Below are 27,444 nucleotides of genomic sequence, written 5' to 3'. Positions count from 1 at the left end.
TGACTAGAAGTGACATAAATAAATCTGATTGATGCATATTTTAAAAGATTTTAAAATTTTGCATTTATTTTAACTTGCTAATTATCTTTTACTTCCCCCAACCTTAAAAATTAATGAATAAATTTCTCCTTTATCCTGACTTGGGTAAAAGTATTTTTCTATACTAATAACTGTCCAGAAAACTAAAAGTCACATGGATACAGTTATTTATAGTGCTAAATAATTCTAACATTACTACTTCTAATTCTCTACTAAATTTTATTTATCTAAGTAATGTAGGTAGCCAGACTAAGGAAGGAACTGGATGTGACTTCCTCTGATATCCAACTTATCAAGAATTCAGAAGACTGGTGCGGGGTGATGCTATATATGTATATATTTACAGAGCCTTGCTCTTGCAGGAGCTCAAAGAGCTTTAAATCATGATCCTGCTAATCTTCACAATACCTCTTCTAGGAAGTAACATGACATTTTAATGTAAGAAAATCCAGGTGCAGTGTAGAAAATGCCAACCTGCCTCACTGAAGGGAATTTTTTTAAAAGATTTGAAATCTCTTAGTATTTTTTTTACAGAATTTAGACATTTCACTGCTAGGTTTGGTGCCTGACAAATGTGAGATATTCTAAATGGTATTTTCAACCCAAAAGACACTTGTTTTTCTTCTAGTAAAAATTCGGCTATACATATATTCTCTTTATTTTCTTCAAATTATTGTATGCAAATGGTTTTGGATATAGGTGTTATGTGACAGAGCTTTGAAATTTTAAAGATTTAATTTCAGCTGCTTTAACAAAGATGCAGCACTTCAGTGTGTAAAGCCAGTATATGTTATAATAAGGAAAATCATCATGAAAAAATGATTTGAGAAAGTACCTCAAGCCACTTTTTTATTCAAGTATCTTATTTCTTTGCTTTCAGTTAATCATATTACAATTAATTATCACCATCACTGTATGGATGCTCTTTTCAAAATGCGTGAACACTTTCAAGATGCTCTGTAAGCCAGAGTGGTGACAAAGATTTTCATTATGACCTATCTTAATGTAGGTATGCTGCCACCTGCAAACCCACATTCAGAGACATCATTTACTTTAGATATGGTCACTGTTATCAGAAACATCAACAAGTTGATTTCTTCCATGCATTCACCTGAGCTCTTCTTCCTCTTTCCAGTGCACACACATTTTTTCTTTTCATCTACCTGAACTGAATTCTATTCAACTTTCCAGATTTGGATGAAGAACCACCTATATTATAATCAACAGCTATACAGCAACTGTTATTGTAGTTCTTTTTCACTACAGTAGATGCTGGCTTCTTGAGAAAGGAAATAATATACTGTTTATATTTGGATGTCATTACCAGCATAGTAACTGCCACATACTAGAAATGCTAAAAACATACCCATTGAAGAAATAAATTTTTCTTACAATGTGTACTTTTAGCTAAGGTTTCCGGTGATTGTTACCAATATTAGCTCTGTAATTTTTATATTAATGATAATACTTAAATAACTGAAGGAAAATATTTAGACATAGTCATGACAGTAAAACTTATATAGTAGACGTTAATGCCAGCTAAGCAATATAGAAGTGTTGAACATAAGAAATCAAACCACAGAATGCAAGTGATGTTCATTAAGATAAACCACATTCTAGACTCTTTATAATTAAAAGATAATGCCTAAGGCCTTGATGACTCATCTTTTAAAATTTTTTTTTATTGGTACATTGTAGTCATACATCTTAATGGGATACAAAAAGGTAGAGATATATATGCACATATCACTCAATTAGCCCTTACCCAATTCTTGCCCCATTTCCTCCCCTACCCTATTTCTCATGCTTTGCTTAGTGATTGACTTTGATATGTTTGTTAAAGTATACCATGTACATTAGAAAATTTCCCTCTTCCCCTCTCATCCCTCAGGTCACCTTATTTGCTCATCTATAGAATTTCCTTCTTCATCTAGAGTTCCTCCTATGACTTATTTCTCCCTCACTTTTGCGTATTAGGGAGAGCATTCAATTTTTTTATTTTTTGTGATTGACTAATCTCACTTAGCATAATGTCCTCCAGTTCCATCCATTTCCCTGAAAAGAATGTAATTGTGTTCTTTATGGCTGAGTAAAATACCATTGTGTATATATCCCACAGTTTTATAATTCATTCATCTGTTGATGACTTCTTGGCTGATTCCATAGTTTGGCAATGGTGAATTATGCAGCTATGAACATATATATGCATGCATTAGTTTGGTAGTTTGGTTTTCTTTCTTTTGGGTAGACACCCAGAAGTGATATTGCTGTATCATATGGTAAGTACATTCCCATTTGTTTGAGTGAGGATACTCCATACTGTTTGCCAAAGTGGTTGCACTAATTTGTAATCCCACCAACAATATAGTAGAGTTCCCACTTCTCCACATCTTTGCCAGCATTTGTTGTTTGTGTTTTGAATGATTGCTATAATAGTTGAAGTTAGGTGAAATCTCAGGGTAGGTTTTTTTTTTTTTTTTTACATCTCTGTGATTGCTAAAGATGTTGAGAATTTTTCATGTATTTATTGGCTATTAGTTTATTTTGATTTTTGTGGTACTGGAGGGTGGAAACCAGGGGCTTTCTACCTCCAGGCTATACCCCAGCCCTATTTTTATAATTTATTTGTAAACAGGGTCTCACTAAGTTGCTTAGATCCTCACTAAGTAGCTAAGGCTGGCTTTGAACATGTGCAATTCTCCTGTCTCAGCCTCCCAAGCGCTGGGATTACAAGCATGGGCCACCATGCACAGCTTATTGGTAATTTGAATTGCTTCCTTCATGAAGTGTCCATTTAATTCACTTTCCCGTTTTTGATTGGGTAATTTTTTTCTTAGTGCTGAGTTCCTTGAGTTATCTGGATTATCTAGATATTAGTTCTCTATTAGAGGAATAGCTGGCAAGAATGGTCTCCCATTTTGTTGGCTTTTGGTTGAGGTTCTTGATGGTTTCCTTTGTTGTACAGAAGCTCTTCAGTTTCATGCAATCCCACATATTGATTCACCTTTTAGTTTCTTGTGCCTATGGGGTCTTGTTGAGAAGGTTTTTATCTGAGCCTATGAGTTGCAGTGTTGGACCTATGTCCTCCTCAAGGAGCCTTAAAGTTTCTGGTCTAATTTCCAAATATTTGATCCATCTTGAATTGATACTTGTGTAGGGTGAGAAAGTGGGATTTATTTGCATTTTTCTCCATATGGTTAACCAGTTTTGCCAACACCCTTTGTTGAACAGGCTATTTTTTCTCCCAGTGTATGTTTTTGGCCTCTTTGTCACAAATTGATTGGCTATAAGTATGTGGATTTGTTTCTGAGTCTTCTATTCTGCTCCATGGGTCTATGTATCTGTTTTTGTTTCATCACCATGCTGTTTTGATTATTATGGCTTTGTAGTATAAAGTCAGGTTTAATGATTCCTTCTTCATGGTTTTGTTGATGAGAATTACTTTGGCTATTCTGAGTTTTTTGTTGTTCCAAATGAATTTAAGGACTGATTTTTCTATGTCTGTGAGGATTGATCTTAGCAATTTAATAATTATTGCATTGAATCTTTATATCATTTTTGGAAATATGACCATTTTGATGATATTTATTCTGCTTCTACCTGAACATGGAAAATCTTTCCACCTTCTAAGACCTTTTTCGATTTCTTTGTTCGATGTTTTATAAATTTATTTGAAGAGGTCTTTTACTTCCTTGGTTAAGTTTATTCCTAAGTTTTTTTTTTTTTAAATCCTGAGTGAAACTGTTTTCTGCATTTCTTTTTCAGTGGATATATGGTTGGTGTACAGAAAAGCTTCTGATTTTTTAAGATTGATTTTGCATCCAGACACTTTGCTGAATTTGTTGATCAGTCCTATAAGCCTTTTAGTTGAGTTTGTTGGGTCTTCTAAGTATAGTATCATGTCATTTGCAAATGGTGAAAGTTTGTGTTCTTTTCCTATTTGTATTCCTTTGATTTTCTTTTCTTGCCTTATTGCTCTTGCTAGAGTCTCAAGTACTATATTAAAGAGAAGTGGTGATAATGGACATCCTTATCTTGATACTCTTTTTATGGAAAATTTTCACAGTTTTTCCCCATTTATTGATTTTATTTTATTTGTGGCTCTGGGGATGGAACCCAGGGGAATTTGACCTCCGAGCTACACCCCCTGCCCAAGTTTTTATTCTTTATTTTGAAACATGGTCTCACTAAGTAGCTGAGGCTGTCCACGAACCGTGATCCTTGGGTCTCAGCCTCCCAAATGCTGGGATTACAAGCGTGAGCCACCACACCCGGCTTGTTTTTCCCCATTTAATATGATGTTGGCTGTGGGCCTATTGTAGATTGCCTTTATACTGTTAAGGTATATTCCTTCTATTCTTATTCTTTGCAGTGCTTTTTAGCATAAATGGATGTTGGATGTTGTCAAATGCTTTTTCAGTGTCTATTGAAATTATCATGTGATTTTTGTCTTTGGTTCTGTTTATATGATGAATTACATGGATTGATTTTCATATGTTGAACCAGCCTTGCATCTCTAGGATGAAACCTACCTGGTCATGGTGTATGATTTTTCTTGATGTGGTTTTAAATGCATGTATCTAGTATATTGTTTAGCAGATTTTATCCATGTTCCTCAAAGATGCAGTAGCTTTTCTCCCTTGAGCTGTCTTTATTTGGTTTTGGTATTAAAGTGGTGTTGGCCTCATAGAATGTATTTGGGAGAGTCCCTTTTTTTCTATTTCACAAGATAGATTTAGGAGTATTGGGATTAGCTCTTCTCTAAAGTTTTTATAAAAGTCACTTGGGAAACCATCTGGTCCTGGGCTTTTCTTTGATGGTAAGCTCTTTATTGCTGTTTCAATGTCTTTGATTGCTACTGGTTGGATTAAATTTTCTATATCTTCTTAACTCAGTTTTGGCAGGTTATATTTATCTAGAAAGTGGTCAATATTCTCCAGACTTTCCATTTTGATAGAGTATAGTTTTTCAAAGTAGTTTTTGGTAATCCTCTGAATTTCTACACTGTCAGTGGTAATATCTCCTTTTTTGTTTCTTATCTTCATAATTTGGGTTGATTCTCTTTTTTTGGTTAGGTTGGCTAGTGTTTTATCTATCTTGTTATTTTTTTGAGAAACAAGCTTTTAGTTTTGTTGATTTTTCTGTATTTTTTATTCCTTATTTCATTGATTTCTGCTCTGATTTTAATAATGTCCTGTCTTCTACTGGTTTTGGGGTTAGATTGTTCCTCTTTTTTCAGTGGCTTTGAGGTATGCCATTAGGTTATTTATTTGATGATTTTTGGGTTTTCTTATGTGAGTACTCAATGCTATGAATTTTCTTCTTAATACTGCCTTCAAATTGTCTCAGAGGTTCTGATATATTGCATCTCTATTTTTATTTGTTTCTAGAAACTTCTTGATTTTACTTACTTCTTTTATGACCCATTCTTCATTCAGGAGTGTGGTGTCAGTCTCCACATGTGGTTTCTCTGGGTCTTCTTATAGTTGATTTCTAGTTTCATTCCATTATGGTCTGAAATGGCACTAACAGTATGTCACATTTTTAAAATTTGCTAGTGCTCACTTTGTGGCCCAGGATGTGATCTACTTTGGAGAAGGTTCTGTGAATAGCTGAGAAAAATGTGAACTTTTCTGTAGTTGGGTGGAATATTCTATATGTGTCTAACAGGTCTATTTGATTAATGGTGTTCTTTAAGTCTGAGGCATCTTCACTGACCTTTTGTCTAGAAGATCAGTCTAATGGTGTGAAAGGGATGTTGAAGTCTCTCAGAATTATTGTATTGGGATTTGTGTGACTTACTGTCACAAAGTTTGTGTTATAAAAGTAGATGCACCTATGCTTGGGGCATAAATGTTGACCATCATTATTTCCTCTTGCTGGATTGCTCCTTTTACAAGTAAAAAATGACCTTCTTTGTCTCTTCTAATAAGCTTAGGTTTGAAGTCTAACTTGTCTGATATCATAGTTGCTTCTCCTGGTTGTCTTCAAGTTCCATTCACATGGATTACCTTGCTCCAGTCCTTTACCTTAAGTTTGTTACTATCTTTACTTGCAAGGCATGTTTCTTGTAGGCAGCAGATAGATGGTACTGGGACTGGAACCCAGGGGCATTCTACCTCCAAGCTACATCTCCAGTCCTATTTTTTAGTCTTTTTTAAAAATTTTGAAACAGGGAAGGGCCTCACTAAGTAGCTGAAGCTGTCCACACACTGCAGTCCTCTGGTCTCCACCTCCCAAATGCTGGGATTACAAGCATGCACCACCATGCCCAGCCCTTGACTATTCCATTTTCTGTTGCTAGTGATACTGTCAGACACCTAGTAAATTTTAAAGACAAAGAGATCAATTTTGTTCCACAACTCTGGAAGTTCAAGGTTTTAGGGCCACATTTGGTGATGTCCTTTTTGCTGACAGAGTTCAGAGGCAGTGCTGCATATCACATGGTCAGAGATAGGAAGCTGGTATATTTGTGTTTATGATCTTTCTCACCCCTTCTTCTTACAAACTCGTCAGTATTAAATCTTGTGGGCTGCCTCTTGATAATTTTTTCTAATCCTGGTCATCTCTCGAGGGCTCCCACATGTAAAATTATGCTTAGATCAAGTTTTCACCCTCTTAAAATCTCAATGGAGCTTAAACCCTAATTTTATTTACAGAGGAGACAAACTATATTTATCCTATAGCAATTATCATTTAGCTTCCAGTTTTGAAGTTCAAGTTTCATATCATTCTGATTTTAAACTTTTGAACATGTATTTAAATTCTTCTCCTTAATAATATTTGGCATCGTAAAATTGGAGATATATTTTAACTAATAATTCTCTTAATTCAACATCCTGATATTAATGGGCCTTTTCTATCTGAAGTCTAATGTTCTTAAATTTTGAGGGAGTTTTTTTATATATTTTTGTATTTTGGAACTATATCTTCATCTTTCTATATTTTTTGTTTCCCTTTCAGAACTCCATTGCTTATTTTACATTCTAAAATAATCCACTAATCTGCTTTTTCTTATAAATGTTTCTTGGATTTGGGGTATCAATTTTTAAATTTCAGATATACTATGAACATTCCAGAAACTCTTTCTTGTTCTTTGATTTTTTTTCTTGTTTTTAAGAAAAATGACAGTCTTTTGTGTACATAATATCTTCTTTTAGGATATTAGTGGTAAAGTTTTGAAATTTATTTTTGTAGTGTTTCTTTTTCTCTTTTAAATTATTATTCTTATTTTCTTACTGTCGCGTTTCATGTAGAGGATTTGAGCACACCTCTGCTAATCTCTGTCTCTCTGTTTATATTTAAACATAAAGAAACAAATGGCAAATCTTGAACATGTGGATGTAGTTTGTTCGAGGTAAGCATAAATTCTGCTTTTAAATTTTTAATTAATTAAATAAATTTATTTAAATAAAATTTAAGCTATTTAAATAAATTTTAAATTATTTAAATAAATAAATAAATTTCTGTTTTTAATTAATTTCTCTAATTTCTACTTTTGCTTCTTTTCTTTAATTGACCTGCTCAGTTTTCTGGAGAGATGCACCTCAGTCTCTTGCATTTGGTATGTGTCTGGCTGCCAATTGCAGGAGCAGCAAAGGCTGGAAGGAGGTGAGTCTCACTGTTCAATTATGTCTGGTGTAGTTATTCCCTCCTTTTTGATTTCAGATCTCATTCTTACATTCTGCTGGGCCTCTCCACTTTGTTTTATTTATTTATTTATTTATTTATTTATTTATTTATTTATTTATTTATTTTTGTCGGTCTGGGAATGGAACCCAGGGGCATTTGACCTCCAAGCTACAGCCCCTGCCCTTTTTTATTCTTTATTTTGAAACCGGGTCTCACTGAGTTGCAGAATGCCTCACTAAGTAGCTGAGGCTGTCCACGAACCGTGATCCTCCAGGTCTCAGCCTCCCAAATACAAGCATGCGCCACCATGCCCAGCTTGGGCCTTTCCAGTTTGGATGGAGGATGGTAACTGTGAGGACAAATAGTCCCCTGGGAGAAGAAGAAGAAAGTCTGTGTGTGTGTGTGTGTGTGTGTGTGTGTGTGTGTGTGTGTGTCGCTCTGCCCCTGAGTTTCGTTGTTCTCTGAAATTTGTTGAAATTTCTCATCTAGTCTTCATTATTTGTTCACTTTTTAAAAGATATTTAAAATCATTTTAAAGTTGTTTAAGAGGGTAAAATAAATGCCTATGTTCAATCTGCCAAGCTAAGTGGTAAGTATATATATCTCTGTCTCATGGATGCTGTGATTCTTTAGACCATGGTCATTATGTTCCTCATTTGCTTCTGTTTGTAAGAAGGTCAAAGAAACATTTTCCACTCACCTCTAAATGCTTTGTTTGTATATTCCCATGTACTTCTTACAAATGCTAGTCTGCAAACTAGACTCCTAACTTATAGTTTGCTATCTTTTTATAGCTTTAGTTCATATTTTGATCCTAATTTTCTCTTTCCCTGTGTTTCCTTTTTTATTTATTTTCTCCTGCAGCATTATATACTGCTTTGTAAAAAGTATCTTTTACCAAATTAGAGAAATATAAGTATATTTATAATGGAAAATAAATCAAGATATATAATGAAAAATAAAAACTTTCTACTGATTAAATGATTGAAAGCATTTGAATTGAGTACAAATCAACTTTCATCTTTTTAAAGCTTTCATCTTTAATCAATTAGTGAAAAATATGTCCTCCTTTCTCCTTTTCCCTCCTCCTCCTCCTCCTTTTCTTTTCTTCTCCTTTTCTCTTCTTTCTGTTTCTCTCCACTTCCTTTTTTTTTTTTTAACAAATGGCACAGAAGGGGGGTGTTTACTGTTTTGAAGAAACTTGAGAATAGAGATACAAAGCCATAGGTTTTACTTCTTTGGGCTTCTATTGAGATTTTGAAGATATCCTTTCATCCAAAGTATTCTAATTCTTTTATATGAAACTCAGAAGGCTATATAGCTATGCTATTTTAGAAACTCATCAAAATGTATAATCTACTTTTATTCTGGTTAAATGTCTGAATGAATAAGTAATGTGTTAGGTGGAAAGTTATTCCCTTATCTTTTAGAGCTCTGTGTGTGTGTGTGTGTGTGTGTGTGTGTGTGTGTGTGTGTGTTGTGTGTTCATTTTTTTGTGGTACTAGAGATTGAACCCAAGCAAGGACATTTTAGCTGTGAGCTGTACACCCAGCCCCTTCCCTTTTTTTTTTTTTTTCGGTACTGGGATGAAAACCAGGGGCCTTCTGCTTCTGAGCTACACTTCAACCCTATTTTTGTATTCTTTATTCTGAGACAGTGTCTCCATGAGTTGCGAAGGACCTCACTAAGTAGCTGAGGCCGTTTGCAAACTGCAATCCTCCTGTCTCAGCCTCCAGAATGCTGGGATTACAAGTATATGCTACCATGCCCTGCTACAACCGGCCTTTTTATTTCTGAAAAGGTCTTTCTTGGTTTTTGAGATTCTTACTACATTACTGAGGCTGTCCTCAAATCTGTGATCCTCCTGTCCCAGACTCTCAAGAACAAGGATTACAGATATGCACCACTATGTCTGGCTAATATATTGCTTCAGCAGTGCCAGCAAGTATCTAAAATTCAGCCCATGTTTAAGAATAAACACAAGATACCTCTTAAAATTGGAACTATAAGCCATTTTATACTACTCTTATGTTTTTAATCCTCCAGGGGGCTTATCAGGTTACCTAGAACAAAGTTCAAGCTGTACATGAAAGCCACAAGCCTGTCTACAAAAATAAACCCTTCCTCTCCTATGTCATCTACCTCTATTTTTCTTGTCCTATGTGCTTCAGCCATTCTGGCCTTCTACCTTTTCCTCAGATTCTACAGGTTGTTTTTGCCTTAGGTCCCTGTGTGCCAGTCCTTCTGTGTGATGGTCAGTCTCCTGGATATCCATGTGGTGGCCCCAGTTCAGTCACTCAGATCCCATCTGAAAGTCGATCCCCATCCAAATAGCCTCACTCTCCATTCTCAATCTCCACTTCACCATCTAATTTTAATTTCTTGGAAATAGTTATTATCTGACATTTTTATATTAGTCTCTTTTTTCCTTCCTTTATTCTTTTATGGTTGGCTTCTCTAGTTTTTAAGAAACAAAGATTTGGCTTGCCTATTTTGCTTTAGGTTTCTCCTTGTTTGCCACATGGCCTGGAATTTAGCCATTCGGTATATGTAAACAATGGATTTTAAAAAATGCAGAAATCTTAAAACAGAGAAATTGGTTAATTGATCAAGTGTAATTACTAGAGAAAATTGCTAAAAGTGTTATCACCAGAACACTATTAGAATTAACTGACATTTGTTTATCTAAGTTGATAGATGAGAAGAACCTAGGATTTTAAAACATGGAACAAAACAATGACTTTTGTGCTTTTTATAATATGCTGAATGAAAGCCATTCTGGCAACTTGCAAAATGTTAGAATCTTAGTTTCGTGGGCAAATGGAGTTAATGGATTTTAGAAGATTACAAATTATTTCACATGTCTTCATGTGAGATATGGAACTTGCTTCTTAGATTTTAAAAATCATGTAAAAACGATCCATCTGCCACACATTAAAATTAGACACCTTGGAAATAAAGTTGATTTTTTATCTGTTTCATGGAGTTTAGAAAGATTTCCTATAACAATTCACACAGTCCTACAACATTACACATAATTTCACCTTTCTTCATGTAGGTACCATGTAAAATATAATTTCACTGACATCATTGGAGAAAAATATGAGAAATATTTTGAAGTTCTAGTTTGGTTCTAATATCATCTGAACGAGGATGACGTGTATATTAGATAGAAATTTTAGTCATTTACTGCTTGGAAAATATTCCTAGAGGATTCTTGTGAATAATATTTTTGAAAGTCTATCTTAAGGACTTTATATAGGAAATTAAAAAATGCATATTACATTATTTTTTAGTAATTCACTTAGTTATTTAGGAAACTTGGGATTTGTTTTATGAATATTAACATTTAAATGGTAACCTGGATAAGAATAAGAAATTGAATCAGGGCATGGTGATGCATACCTATAATTCCAGCACTTGGGACTGAGACGGGAGGGTTGTAGGTTTGAGGATAACCTCCACAACTTAGTGAGACTCTCAAAAACCTAGTGAGACCCTGTTTCAAAAGGGTTGAAGGTGTAGCTCAGAGGTAGAATGTTCCTGGATTCAGTCCTCTGTACTACCATTAAAAAAGAAATATTTACTTTTCACTGTGCACAGGAATCAACTCAAGATGGATCAAAGACCTGGAAATCAGACCAGACACTGTGAAGCTATTAGAGGAGGGCATTTGTTCAACACTCCAACATATAAGCACAGGCAGTAACTTTCTTAACAAGGCCTCCAAAGCTCAGGAAAATTAAAACAAGAATTAATAAGTGGGATGGCATCAAACTACAAAGGTTTTGCTCATTAAAGGAAACTATCAAGAATCTAAAGAGAAAGCCTACAGAATGGGAGAATATCTTTACCATCTACCACTCTGATCGAGGGCGAATATTCAGAATATACAAAGATCTCAAAAATCTCTACACTAGCAAAACAAATAACCCAATTAAGAAATGGGCAACTGCCAGGCGTGGTGGCGCACGCTTATAATCCCCGCACTTGGGAGGCGGAGACAGGAGGATCGCGCAGGTTCGAAGCCAGCTGTACTGGCTTAAATTTAAATAAAAATATAAAAAATAGGTCTGGGAGTGCAGCCTGGAGGTAGAAGGGCTTCTAGGAACCCCAGTACCACCACCAAAAAAAAAAAAAAAAAAAGAAATGGGCAACTGAATTGAACAGACACTTCACAAAAGAATAGATACAAATGGCCAATAGATACATGAAAAGATGTTCAACATCATTAGCTATCAGGGAGATGCAAATCAAAACTACACTGAGACTCCATCTAATCCCAATCAGAGCGGCAAGCATAAAGAAGTCAAATAACAACAAATGCTGGAGAGGATATGGGAAAAGAGGAACTCTTTTACACTGTTGGTGGGAGTACAAACTAGTTCAGCCATGATGGAGATCAGTGTGGAGATTCCTTAGAAAACTGGGAATAGATCCACCATATGATATGGCTATACCACTCCTGGGTATCTTTCCAAAGGGGTTGAAATCAGAGAACTACAGTAACATATGCATACCCATGTTCATAGCAGCACAATTTGCAATAGCCAAAATATGGAACCAACCTAGGTCTCCATAAATAGATGAATGGATTGCACTATTATGGGAAATACACACAATGGAAGTCTACTCAGCTATAAAGAAGGACAAAATTATGTCATTTTCAAGGAGATGGAAAGACCTGGAGAACATTACCTTAAGTGAGATCACCCAAGCACAGAAAGAGAAGGGACATGTTTTCTCTAATATACTCAAGCTAGGGAGTATTATGGATACCAGAGGGACTCCAGATAATGGAGGGGAAACCTCAGCAAAGCCAGAAAGGAGGGATAGGGGAGGGAAAAGGCTGAGGTTAATTAATGAAAAAGTTACATTCTAATATGTGTATACATGTGAATATAACATTGTTAACTTGGATACTCAATATTGGGAGAAAAAAAAAAGGAAAAAAGGGGGAGGGAGGGCACCAAGTACTGTGTGAATATATGCCATCATCAACATTATCAACATTATGATGTGAGACTATAGTGCACCAATAAAATAAAATATAAAATAATAAGAAATTGGTTTATGTGTTCTACCTCCTTTTCCTTCAATCCACCCAGCACACATTTCACATGATGCCTCTATCTTTCTAACTAGTCATGATATGCTAGCTAGTTAGAAAACTTTGGAAATTATTTGTCTTAAAATATCTCTATCAAGAAAGTAAGCTAAATACTGAAAAAAATATAGGCTAAGTAACAAATAACTGTCAAGTATCTTTATTATAGTACTGGGGATTTGGGGATTGAATCCAAAGGCATTCTACCACTGAACTACATCCCTACCCACTTTTGTTTTCTGTTTTAAAACAGGGTATTGTTAAGTTGATGAGGCTGGCTTTGAACTTGTGATTCTCCTGTTTTAGAATAACAAGTACTAGGATTATAGGTGTGTACCACCATGTCCAGGAAATGTACATCTGTCAATTTCAGAATCTTATTTTGTCCAAGATTTATACCATATTGCTTACTAACATCAAGACAGTCTGTCTCCTCAAAGTGGAGGCTCATCCTGTCTCTACATTTCATGGCACTTCTTAAACTCATTAACTTCTAATTTGCTTTAGAAGTAGAGAGATAAAAAAGAGAATGGTGATACACTCCTGTATCCCAGTATTTGGGAGACTGAGACAGAAGGATAACAGATTTCAGGACAGCCTCAGAAGCTTAGTGAGACTCTTGGCAAGCTAGCAAGAACCAGTTTCAAAATTAAAAAATAAATAAACAATAAGGGCTAGGGTGTAGCATGGAAGTAGAATGCCCCCATATTTAATCCCTAGTATGTACACACACACACACACACACACACACACACACACACACACACACTTAAAATATATTAAATAAGAAAAATGGCGACTGAGGGACACAGCACTCCTCAGTAGCTGAAGCAAATAAAGTTCAAAAACTTAGGAAGCTGTGTCTTAATCAACAAAATAAATACATACCAGGAACCAAAACAAATCCTGGTACCTCGGGGGAACTCTGAACTTGAAGAAGAAGAAGAACATAGATTGGACACCAGACCAACTGCAGATACAATCGGACCGGAACGCTGATCAGCCGCCCGCAGCAAGATAATCTGGGACTGAAAACAGCGAGCAGCACCCACGTCAGAATTCTGTGTGCTCACCAGCGACTGGATCACAACATCATAGAAACTCCCACGAATCCTGAACCAAGGAAGACAGGTACCTGCGGGCGCCCAGGGAAGTGCGGACCCTAGCGTGCGCTGCACCCCAACCCCCCAGCAAGCCCAAGCCTCAGACCCGAGCACTCCCCTCTGCGCACCTTGTCTGTGCCCCGGTCCCCTGCTAGCAGTCAGTGCCTGTCCCACTCTCTCCACTAAAGTGGAGCCTGCCTGTGTGTCTAGCCCTCCCCCCCCCCCCGCCACCTTGCCAGAGACTGCCTTCCAGGCTGCGAAAGCCCTGGGTAAACCGGAAATCTCCTTGGGGCACCCCCAGTTTCTACATCCCGCGGGAGGCAGAGACCATTACTGGGGACCACACACTGGATCCTTGAACACCTATCCTGCACTCCTGGCCCACCGCTGGGTGTTCCCACCCTCCTGGTAGCCAGATGCTTAGTTCTAAGCGAGAACTCAGCTCAATACACCTTGGAAGAGCATACCAGCAGCAACAGACAGCTGCATCCACTCACTCCTGGGTCCAGTAAAAGCAGCAAACCCAGCCTGCACTCTTGGAATAGGCAGAGCTCTGGCAGCAAGCGTGGGCACCCAGGAACCAGCAACCATTTGCCCAGGGTAAATTTTGGGACCACACCGGCTAACCCAGCTGGAATTTCCAGAGACACAGGAAAATCCATCAGGCCACAATATCTGCACAGGACCTCAGGGGGAGGTTCTAATTATACCTTGTTCATGCTCCACCCATGTTGTAGGGAAGCACAGGCTGGAGTCTAGGGTGGTGAGTGCAGAGGTACTGACCACAGGTTAGAATTTCGCAGAACCTGTGAATTGTACAGAATCAAATAAAAGTGAAACCAGACATCCGGACACATAAACCTAAAGCAGCTAAAGGAGAGAAGGTGTCCAAACACCCAGAGTGACCTAAGAAGATAAAAAATAGAGTACAAAGAAAACTAAGAGACATTGGATGGTATTCTGAAAGTTACCAAAGCAATCAGATACGCACATATTATATAGACCAGACCCCATATGCGTAAATAAGGAGGACTGTTTATTTTACTTTTAATGTGGATGTTTTGTTTTATTTTGCTTTTACAGTGCTTTTGTTTTGGTATGGTTATTGCTGTTTTATTTTTTTTTTCTTTTAACCCACACTTCTCTTACTTTCACATGTTTTTATATATATATATATATTGGATAGTTTGCCTTATTTGTTTATTTCACACAGCTGCTAGTTCCTTTTATTTTATTCTTGTTCTTTTTTCCTCTTTCTTCCTCTTTCCTTCCTTTATTTTCATTCTCCTCCTTTGATTGGTTTTCCTCCCTTTTTCTTGGATTACATAATAGTCTTGGTATCTTGAGTGGATTTTTTTTTCTATTCTTTTTTATGTCTGTCTGCTCCTTCCATCACCCCTATTTACAAACCTTCCCACACTAACCCTACATACTTTTCTCCCCCAAAACTTTTCCACACAATATACCTCCTGGTCTAATACTCTAAGTATTTCTTACATCCATAATTACTCCACGAACAACAAGAGTCCTAGTAGTTAACTCTCTCTCATTCCTAGCAAGATTTCACCTTACCATACTTAAAGTCTTTCTCAACCTAAACATATCCTCTACCTAATCCGACTCCTTTACTAATCACCCCAGCTCCTCCCACATCACCCACCCTCAACACTGGAAAGACTCTGCTGACTAGCCGATACCCCAACTCCTAATATTAAGATTTGACTAAGCATAATACTCACGAACAATGGGTAGAAACCAGAAAAACAGGACAGAGAACGCAACAAATATGAGAACCAGGAATTATGAAGAGACAGCAGAAATCACGAAAACTGACCTACTAGAAATGCAAGAAGGGGAGTTCAGAATCTTGTTGTTCAATATGATGAAAGGATTTAAAACAAGCATAGAGGAGGTTAAAGGTGAATTAGAAACACTAAAAAAGAATCAGAAAGAGGTCTGGAATGAAATGAAGGAGGCAATAAGTGAAATGAAGACAGCAATTGAAAGAAACTCTGGAAGATTAGATGAAATGGAAAACAGAATATCAATATTAGAAGACAGTACATCCCAAACCGAAAACACAGTCAGCGATATACAGAAATCTTTACAGCAACAAAACCTAAACATCCAGCAACTATGGGATAATATGAAGCGCCCTAATTTACGGATAATAGGCATTGAGGAAGGGATAGAAGTACAGACCAAGGGCATCTGTAATATCTTCAAGGAAATAATCTCAGAGAATTTTCCAAATATGGAAAGAGACTTCGATCTTCAAGTCCAGGAGGCATACAGAACTCCACTGAGATAAAACCAAAGAAAGACCACTCCACGCCACATAATAACCAAAATGACCAATATAGAGGCTAAGGAAGGAATCTTAAAAGCAGCGAGAACAAAAGGACGGGTGACATATAGAGGCAAAACAATAAGAATCACCCCAGACTATACAACCCAGGTTAGGAATGCTAGGAGAGACTGGTACGACGTGATTCAGACCCTGGAAGAAAATAACTTCCAGCCCAAACTAATCTATCCAGCAAAACTACTATTCAAGGTCAATGGTGAATCCAAAGTCTTTCACGATAAACAGAATCTCAAAAATTTCATGAATTCAAAGCCAACACTAGAGAAAATTCTTAAAGAAATAAACCATAAGGAAGAAAAAAGAAGCAGACTTCAGAATCAGAGAAGAGAGGAAGTTAATAAGTGGGCCACTTAAGTAAAGAAGAAAGATCACACCACCCAAGAGTAGACAGAACACAAAATGGCAGAAAACAAAAATCATATTTCAATAATATCTCTTAATGTCAAAGGACTTAACTCACGAATCAAAAGACATAGACTGGCAATGTGGATTAGGAAACATAGTCCAAATATATGCTGTCTGCAAGAAACACACCTCACAGCCAAAGACATTCACAGGCTGAAGGTGAAAGGATGGAAAAAGATATACCATGCCACCAGTGACCAAAAAAGAGCAGGGGTAGCAACCCTAATATCCAACAAAACAGACTTTAAACTAAAACACATCAAAAGAGACAAATCAGGGCACCTCCTTTTACTAAAAGGAACAATATACCAAGAAGATATAATGATAGTAAATATTTATGCCCCAAATATGGGTGCAACCACATTTGTAAAACAAACCCTTCTGGACATAAGATCCCAAGTAGACCCAAATACAATAATTCTGGGAGACTTTAATACGCCTCTCACACCACTGGATCGATCTTCAAGGCAAAAGATGAGTAAAGACATTTTAGAACTAAAGGAAACCATAAACCAAATGGACCTAATAGACATTTTCAGAGTATTTCAACCAGGAACTACAGAATACACTTTCTTCTCAGCAGCCCATGGAACCTTCTCCAAAATTGATCACATCCTGGGACACAAAGAAAATACCAGCAAATTCAAAAAATGTAATATAATTCCATGCATCTTTTCAGACCACAACGGAATAAAAGTAGAAATCAACAACAGGAAACTCGAAAGAAAGTATTCAAATTCATGGAGAATGAATGATACACTATTGAATGACGAATGGGTAAGAGCAGAAATTAGGGAAGAAATAAAGAAATTTATGGAAACAAACGAAAACAGAGACACAACCTACCAAAACCTATGGGACACCAAGAAGGCAGTACTAAGAGGAAAGTTTATTGCATTGAGTGCCCACATAAAAAGGACGGAGAACCACCAAGTAAAGAACCTAATGACACAACTCAAGGATCTAGAAATTCTGCAACAGTCTATTCCCAAAGCCAGCAGAAGGCAAGAAATCATCAAAATTAGAGCAGAAATAAATGAAATAGAGAACAAAAAAACAATTCAGAGAATCAATAAAACAAAAAGTTGGTTCTTTGAAAAGATTAATAGAATTGATAAACCCCTGGACAACCTAACCAAAAGAAAAAGAGAATCAACTCAAATTATCAAAATTAGAAATGAAAAAGGAGATATCACCACAGATAGTGAAGAAATTCAAAATATTATCAGAAACTACTTTAAAAATTTATACTTCAATAGACTTGAAAACCTGGAAGAAATTGATAGATTTCTAAGCACAGTTAACCTTCCTACACTTAGCCAAGAGGACATAGCAAGCCTAAACCAACCAATAACAACCAAAGAAATAGAAATGGCAATAAAAATTCTTCCACCAAAGAAAAGCCCAGGCCCAGATGGGTTCCCAGCTGAATTCTACAAAACCTTCAGTGAACAACTAATACCAATACTGCATAACATGTTCCGGGAAATTGAAAGAGATGGAACTCTTCCAAATTCCTTCTATGAGGCCAGTATCACATTAATCCCCAAACCAAATAAAGATACCTCAAGAAAGGAAAACTACAGACCAATATCCTTAATGAACATAGATGCAAAAATTCTAAACAAAATACTAGCTATACGCATTCAAAACTATATCAAGAGAATAATACATCATGACCAAGTCGGTTTCATCCCAGAAAAACAAGGCTGGTTCAACATACGCAAATCAATACATGTTATTCACCACATAAATAGAACCAAGAACAAAAACCACATCATCATAGCAATAGATGCTGAAAAAGCATTTGACAATATCCAACACCCATTTATGTTAAAAACACTGCAAAAAATTGGGATAGAAGGAAAGTACTTCAACATCATTAAGGCAATATACTGCAAACCCAAAGCCAACATTATATTGAATGGGGAAAAACTGCAAGAATTTCCGCTACAGTCAGGAACAAGACAAGGATGCCCACTATCACCACTCCTTTTCAATATAGTCCTTGAGACTCTTGCTGCAGCAATCAGACAAGAGAAGGAAATCAAAGGAATTCACATAGGAAGAGAGGAATTAAAATTATCCTTATTCGCAGATGACATGATCCTTTATCTGAAAGACCCAAAGAACTCAACCAAAAGACTTCTGGACCTGATTGACAAATTCAGCAAAGTCGCAGGTTACAAAATCAACCTAAAGAAATCAGTGGCTTTTCTTTATGCCAACAACAAATCCACAATGAAAGAAATAAAAACAACAATTCCATTCACTATAACCTCAAAACCAATAAAATACCTAGGAATAAACCTAACCCAAGATGTAAAAGACCTCTACAACAAAAACTATAAAACATTAAAGAAAGAAATTGAAGAAGACCTTGGAAGATGGAAAGATCTCCCGTGCTCATGGATAGGCAGAATAAATATCATCAAAATGGCCATTCTGCCAAAACTGATCTATAGGTTCAATGCAATTCCCATTAAAATACCAGTGACATTCTTCAGAGACCTAGAAAAATCAATCATGAATTTCATATGGAGAAAGAAAAGACCTAGAATAGCCAAAGCAATTCTCAATAACAAGAAACACGCAGGAGGCATTACAATCCCAGACTTCAAACTATACTATAGAGCAATAGTAGTAAAAACAGCATGGTACTGGCACAAAAAGAGGTATACTGACCAGTGGATTAGAATAGAAGATACAGAAACAAACCCACACATCTTTAGTCAATTAATCTTTGACAAAGGGGCCAAACACATACGCTGGAGAAAAGACAGCCTTTTCAACAAGTGATGCTGGGAGAACTGGCTAACCATTTGTAAAAAGATGAATCTAAACCCCTATATCTCACCAAACACAGGAATCAACTCAAGATGGATCAAAGACTTAGAAATTAGACCTGAGACTGTGAAGCTAGTAGAGGAGAGCATAGGTTCAACACTACAACATATTGGCACAGGCAGTAACTTTCTCAACAAAACCTCCAAAGCTCAGGAAATTAAAGCAAGAATAAACAAGTGGGATAACATCAAACTAAAAAGTTTCTTCTCATCAAAGGAAACTATCAATAACCTAAAGAGGAAGCCTACAGAATGGGAAAGGATCTTTACCAGCCACCATTCTGATAGGGGGCTAATATCCAGAGTATACAAAGAGCTCAAAAGACTCTACACTAGCAAAACAAACAACCCAATCAAGAAATGGGCAAATGAACTAAATAGACACTTCACAAAAGAAGAGATACAAAGGGCTAATAGATACATGAAAAGATGTTCTTCATCACTGACCATCAGGGAGATGCAAATCAAAACTACACTGAGATTCCATCTAACCCCAGTCAGAGTAGCAAGCATAAAGAAATCAAATAACAACAAATGCTGGCGAGGATGTGGGGAAAGAGGAACCCTTTTACACTGTTGGTGGGAATGCAAACTAGTTCAACCACTATGGAGATCTGTGTGGAGATTCCTAAGAAAGGTGTGAATAGATCCACCATATGATCCAGCTATACCACTCCTGGGTATCTTTCCAAAGGGGTTGAATTCAGAGAAATACAGCAACATATGCATACCTATGTTCATAGCAGCACAATTTGTAATAGCCAAAATATGGAACCAACCCAGATCACCATCAACAGATGAATGGATAGCAAAACGGTGGGAAATACACACAATGGAATTCTATTCAGCCATAAAGAAGAACAAAATTATATCATTTGCAAGAAGATGGAAAGCCCTGGAGAACATTATGTTAAGTGAGATCAGCCAAGCACAGAAGAAGAAGATACATATGTTTCCTCTAATATGCCCAAACTAGGAAACACAAAGAATACCAGTGGGACTCCAGATATTGAAGGGGGAATACTAGCTAAGTTTGGATGGTAAGATAGGAGAGGAGGAAGGCCGGTCTTGATTAATAAGGGTTTACACTTGAACATGTGTAAAATTATGAATAAGATATGGTTAACCTGGACAACCATTGGCGGGAGGGGGGAATGGAAAATGGGGGCGGGGGGGGAGAGGGCACCAAATATAGTGTAAATGTATACTATTTATGTTCAATAAAAAAATTGTTATATAAAAATATATATATTAAATAAAAATTTAAAGAACTAGAAAGCAGAGACTTAACTGACCTGACCAGATATAAAAATGAGGCATATTACAGCAACTAGAACAGTTACATGGCCCTATACAATCTTTAAGAAAACAGGGAAATGTAGTGCTTATGAGACACAGTAAAAGAAAATGGGTTTAGTAAAAACGTAAAATCCTACCCTCATTTTTTAATCAAGCTGAAGTATAATATCCACTCCACCAAGTAGGCTACTTGACTCTCCAAGAGATTCCTGATTGGGGGAACATTGTTGATTGACAGTCCCAATTGTTATGCCTTTGAGCCAGCACCACAAACTGCCGTTTGGGTATTGTGGAGATGTAAGAACCAGGCCATATAGCTCAAGTAAGATCCCTCCAAGAGCATCTTGTGCCTGACCAAAACTTTCTCACGACTGTACTCTGTTCAGAGGCTGGTCATAACCAACTCTTTATTTCCTCTCTTTTTCACAAATGTTAGCCTATGGAATGGCATAAAGGCTCTTTTCTTCTCTCCTACTCAGAATTTTATCCTTCACAGAACCATCATAGTGAATCTCTCTACTATCTATCTCTGGCCTGATGTTGGCTTACTGGAGAACCTGAGCCGACACATACATAGTGGGATTGATTGATTCAGAAAATCAGGCAAGAAGATGAGTTTTGAGAATGGCTCACTTCCTAACTTGCTGACAAGGAAGACAGACCTGTCTGAAGTGACATGTGCAGCACAAATAATCTCTAGCATAAGATGTTAGGAAATCCCTATAGATTTCAGTAGTGATGCCCTGGAAAAATACCCTGGTATAGAGGAATGACTCTTCTGGTGCAGTGATTCAAGGATTTGAAAGACACGAGGAGAACAATTTCTTTAAGGATGTTAGAGCTCCCTGGTTACTAATAGGCTGCATTGACATCTTGCAAAAGGACAATGAGAAATGGAAGATAGGTGACAGATGTTGAATACTTTGAAAGTTTATGAAAAGTGCCTTCTCTCTTGCTGAGATAAAAAAAACAAGACAGTAGTGATTTGTTAGTCAGCTTAGGCTATCATAACAAAAATGGCATGGGCTGTATGGTTTAAACTTCTCTATCCAGATTTACAACTGGAAGTCCAGGATCAAGGTGCCAGGATGGCTGGTGTCTGGTGAGGGCTCTGTCCTTGGGTTGCAGATGGCTGCCTTCTCACTCTGCTCTCACTTGGCCTTTCCCTGAGCATGTTCAGAGATTAGATTTCAGATTAGACTGAAGGTTGTTTGTTGAAGGGGACAGAATAAAAGACAGGATAATCAAAATTTGTTTACTTAGTGATACTTTCTCAGGACATGTGATTTAACACCTTGCAAAGGCCACAAGAAATGTGGCAAACTGGGTGTTTGTTAGGTGGGTGGAAAATCAAAGGTTCATAATCAGGGAAGAAGAAATTCTGAAATTTTCCTGATGTATAGGAGAAAAAGAAATAAAAAGTCTCAAAGAGATTAACACATCGGGATGGATATATGGTATAAGGCCAGAAGATTCACCAGATGATTTCTCTCTGCCACAATGGCCATGAAAGATGTTCTGTTGAGAGGGGGCATTAGCATCAGTAAGACAGTCAGCATGAATTTTCTCTGCAGTCAAGGGCTGGTAGCAAATGAGAAGCTCATAGACTTGTACTCTTTATATCCATATGAATGATGAGATGCCAAACCAATAAATGCAATCAAGTCCTGTGTAAAGCCAGAAATCAGGAGGTTACAATTACTGTAACAACCGGAAAGGTCAGAGGATCAGTCAAGAAGATTTGGAGAGATGGGTAATAGAGTATGATGTTGATGACAGCAAAACACATGGACAACCCACAACCAGACCATAGTGAGAATGGAAAAGTATGAGGCTAAAGCCGGGTGTGGTGGCGCACACTTGCACACTTGTAATTCCCGTGCTTGGGAGGCTGAGACAGGAGGATGACACAGGTTCGAAGCAAGCCTCAGTTACTTAGTGAGGCTCTCAGTAACTTAGTGAGACCCTGTTTCCAAATAAAATATAAAATAGGTCTGGGAGTATAGCCCAGAGGTAGAAAGCCTCTAGGTTCCACCCTCAGTACCACCAAAATAAATAAGCAAATAAATAAATAAGTAAATAAATAAATAAATGAGGCTAAGGACAGTCACTTCAATAAACAGTCATAATTTTTTGCTCAGTCAACAGACATAAGCTTATTTTCAAATACAGCACCTCTTGACAGAGAGGTGACCAGATTCCCTAAGAGGAGAGATCTATTATGACAGTTACCCCAGTTGGTGTCCAAAAGGGCTCCACTATCTTTAGAGCCTTTGCACTGGGGACAGAGTTATAGCCAGATGTTTTAAGAATTATTGCATGCAGAATTTGGGTTGGTATTCATACCTGGAGACTCAAAGCTCATAGGAAGTAGCAGAGGCCAAGTAGTAGATGGAGCCCTGCCTAAAGGCAAGCTTACATTGGTGACTGGGTCCCTGGATAGATCCACCTGGTGCTTATTTTTATACTTTCTGACTGTATAATAGAGAATAATATTCTTCGTCATAATATAACACTTGTCTGTGTCTTAGACTTGTGCAAAAGAATGATTATACTGAGCAAAGCCAAGGCTAAGTGGAATCCTAGAAAAGTGCTTTCCCTTCATCTCTGACCAAGATATTAAATTAAAAAAAATTGAGTTCCAGCGAGGAGGCTGCACCCATGGCAGGGATGACAGTGGAGTTGGTGTTCCAAACTGTGGAGAAGCTGTAGGCCCAGCTGGCCGCTAACTCAAACCCCAAGAAACTATTGAAATATTTGAAGAAACTCTCCACCTTGCTTATTACAATAGATATTTTTGTGAAACAATGAGCCTGAGGAACAGGATTATCAATTCCTAAAAGTGCCCTCAGGATGCCCTTTAGAGGGAAGGGGCAATGGAAGAGGACTACCAAGCAAACTGGAGAGCCTTCAGCAGCCGACACTGCAGCCCTGAACACAGACAGAAGAAACACAGAAAGCTCTCAAATCTTTAAAGGTCTCAAGGAGTGTCTCAGAGTCATGAGAACAGAGATGAGAGAAAGAGGGGTCACAGTGTGTCACCCACATGCTCCTCAGACCCCAAGTCTTTTGACTATGGCCACATTCAGTTATTCTATCTTCTGCCAGTCTTCATCAGATGTATGTGGACCACTACCAGTCACCAGAGGACATGGAGCACATGGCTGCACCCAGAAGCCTAAGACCACAGGAAAAGCTAGGTATCAGTCAAGAGCACTACCTGGATGAACTCCAGAGGAAAGAAGTTGTGAGCCGAAACAAGGAGCACAGGCCTTTCCACAAGGAGAAGCACCCTGCGGATGCCAAGGGCAATGAGAAGGTCTTTGCTTTGGGCAGAGAGAAGCCACATAGAGCCCTCTCTCAGGGGACAGTGCCAAAAAGAAACTGCCTTCCAGTGCTGTAAAAAATAAAAGAGAGAAGGAAAGAGATGGCAGCAGCCTCAAGAAGAAACTGGTACCCACCTCAGAGGTGGCTATAGACAACCACTTTGGAAAGCCAAAGAACAAGGACTTCAAAAAAAGCAAACCAGAGAAAAGCAAGCAAAGTCCAGACAGCTTGGACATTGCAAGAGGTGCTGGAGACCTGATGCTCATGATAAAAGAAAAGGTTTCTAACAATGTAAGGGCTCAAAAAGGGAAAGCAAAAACTTGCGATTCTGATAGAAAGTCACAGGGTTTGTTCCAGAAGGAGGATGAGACATCCTGGATGATGAATTTGAGCAACCCACCATGTACTTTGAATCATATCTCAGCTATGACCAGTCCTGGAAAAAAAAAAAAGGAGATGATAAGTGTCAGCCACAGCACTTGGAGAAAAGGAACTTAAAAAAGTGATTCTAAAAGGACTAGTAAAAATGTAGACTCAGTTCAGAAATTACCCAAGATAAATGAAAAAGAGTCAGGTAAGCTTCAGGCAGCTAGAGCTGATTCAGCCAGGCCAAGAAAAATTTCCACTAATGCACTACCAGTGTTACCAGACCTCCCGTTGCCCCCAATTCAGGACAATTACCACCCACTTTCTTCCTTTGAATTGATGCTCTCCTCCCAGCCAAAGCAAAAAGCATTCTTTTCACTTCAGGAAAAAGAGGCTGAGTTTACTAGATGCAGAATGAATTTCAAGATGCAGGTGTATTCCAGTTCCAAATGTGCCTATCTCCCTAAAATGATTATCTTGTACCAGCAGTGCATCCACGTCCCTAAAAACAACATTGATTCAATCTTTAAGTTTGAGAAGTACCCTATTCTATTACTGAACTCATTTTGGAGAGATATATATAATCAGCTATGTTGCATAGAAGAATACAATCACATATGAATTGAAGAAACAGATCAATTATGGAAAGTTCATTGTCACTGAGACTTTAAAGATGAAAGACCAGAAGAGTATGAGCCCTGGAAAAAGATGTACCTGTGGTTTCAAGATGCCTGAAAGCAGATGCTATGGTTACTAACAAAGAATATTCAATCTGCAGCATGCCAATATGCCCAAAGGCTGACAAGCAAAGATGGCATTTGCCAACTTTGTGGACAACCTACCTCAAGATGTTCGACAGAGACAGCAGAAGCTTGGAACAGCTGTACCTGAAAAAATCAAGTTTAAGCCAGACCCATACATTGCAGGAAGCAGCCATGTTCTTTCCAGCAGCAACAGCTTTAACCCTAGCCCTGAGGAGCCAACCTATGATGGCCCCAGCACCAACAGTACCCACTTGGTATGGGTGGTCAGTGCATTGTTTCATATGACTCTAGGAAACCAGCTGTGAAAAAATTGGCCCAATTACGGCCAAGATGATTAAAATTTTCCAAAACAGATTCTCCTGGTTATAAGCGACGGACTTTTGGAATTTGGGGACAGGAATACAGGGACGATGTGAGCTAAGAAGTAGGACTTTCAAAGGAGCCCAGACTCTTTGTGGAGCCTTTTGGCCCCTGAATCCTGCACGTTGGCAGGTGTTGCCCTGCACCTGTGTGCACATCCCCTCAGCTGCCTGAGCATGCTTCAGAATCCTGAAGATGCACAGCCCCGCACCTGCCTGAGCACACTTCAGAATCCTGAAGATGATGTGAAGCCTCAGTCTCACTGAGGACTTCAAGGACAATTATAATTTTATCGCTAATTGATATCTTTGTAAACTATATGATATAGGTTTAATTAATAAATATTGCTCCCAGATTTTTATTTATATTAAAAACAATTACTACATTTTTCAGGTAATAGCAGGCTAGTGCATTAATTACAAACCTAAAACTATATAAAGTTTGTGGTTCTTATAATATCACCATTTCTTTTTCAAGATTCATCTAGTTTCTATAAGGGCATGATAGTCAAATTAAATGATATTACTTAGTTCAACTAGTTGTAGACCATCAAGTGTTCAACAAAGCACCACTCCATTTATAGCTACCATACCAAATTAATATTATTACCACAACAGATTAATAAGGCCTTAGGTATATGGAATTCAGTCATTAACTTGGGGAATATACTCTTATCTGTTTAAATTTTTAAAAAAGAAGGGTCAGAAATAGTTCAGGTTCATGTGGGGTATACAACAATATTCAATTAACAAATTTCCTCAAGTTTATTCCAGTTCTGTCCCGTGACACAATGCATTCTAAAGAGATCTGGATTCTCTGACATCCCTCACAATACTACATTGATCTACTCTATTGATGATATCATATTCGTTGAATTGGGTAAACAGAAGTGGCTAGTGACTTGCAGACTCAGGACAATAGGTAAACTCCAGAGGCTTGGGAGATGACTCCTATAAGACTCAGGGTTTAGGGATCTATAGTAGATTTAAATTGAATGCTAACTTGGCCTGGCATATATTATTGAATGTTCAGCAAAATTTTTCTAGAAAGAGCTAGGTAGTAAATATTTTAAAGCTTTGTAAGCTTTATGCTATAAGTTGTATGTACTCAGCTCTTTCATTGAAGTGTAAAAGCCACCATGGACAATTTGTAAACAAATATACATGGTCGTATTCCAATAAAATTTTATCTATCAAAACAAATAGTGGCCAGATTTGGCCCATGTGGTGTGAATTACTGACCCACATGTTGGATCATACTATCTTTCATAAAAAATTCTTATTTTTTTGTGTGTGGTACTAGGGATTGAACCCAGTGGCACATTCTACCTCTGAGCTACAACCCCAGCCCTGTTTTATTTTTTATTTTGAAACAGAATTTTGCCAAATTGCGGAGAGTCTCACAAAGTATCTTGAGTCTAGCTTCAAACCTGTGATCCTCCTGTCTAAGCCTCCCAAGTATTGAGAATGACACCAATGCTTGGTTCTTCATAACTTTTGAACATCTTTGTTTAGCAAATAGTTGTTGAGTACATTGTATTAATAAATCGATGCCTGACACACAAAAAAAGCGTCTGACCTACTAAACAAGAAATAAGTACAGAAAGAAAGAACAAGAGAAACAAGAAAAAAATAAGAAAAATAAAAGACAAAGAGATGATGGAGGAAAAGAAGGGAAAAAGGAAGAAAGGAAGAAAAAGAAAGAAAAACACTAAAAAGTAGTAAAACTACTAAAAACTAAAAGCAGTATGTGTGTGTGGGTGAGATCAAGAAATCAGATGATAGGACAAGCAACATTTGATATCATGTTCTGCAAATACTTTTCCAAG

The 27,444-nt window shown here is 37.5% G+C and overlaps 1 pseudogene across 1 annotated transcript; it reads left to right on the top strand.

Moving 5' to 3' along the window:
* Positions 1–23,675: 23,675 nt before the first annotated feature.
* LOC308271449 (elongin-A-like) lies at positions 23,676–25,590 on the top strand (annotated as a pseudogene). The gene has a single exon. The product of its transcript is annotated as an elongin-A-like (transcript).
* The last annotated feature ends 1,854 nt before the right edge of the window (positions 25,591–27,444 follow it).

This window comes from Muscardinus avellanarius (assembly GCF_963383645.1).
Source record: "Muscardinus avellanarius genome assembly, chromosome: 1".
NCBI lineage: Eukaryota > Metazoa > Chordata > Mammalia > Rodentia > Gliridae > Muscardinus > Muscardinus avellanarius.
This window is presented reverse-complemented; position numbering and strand designations above follow the sequence as displayed.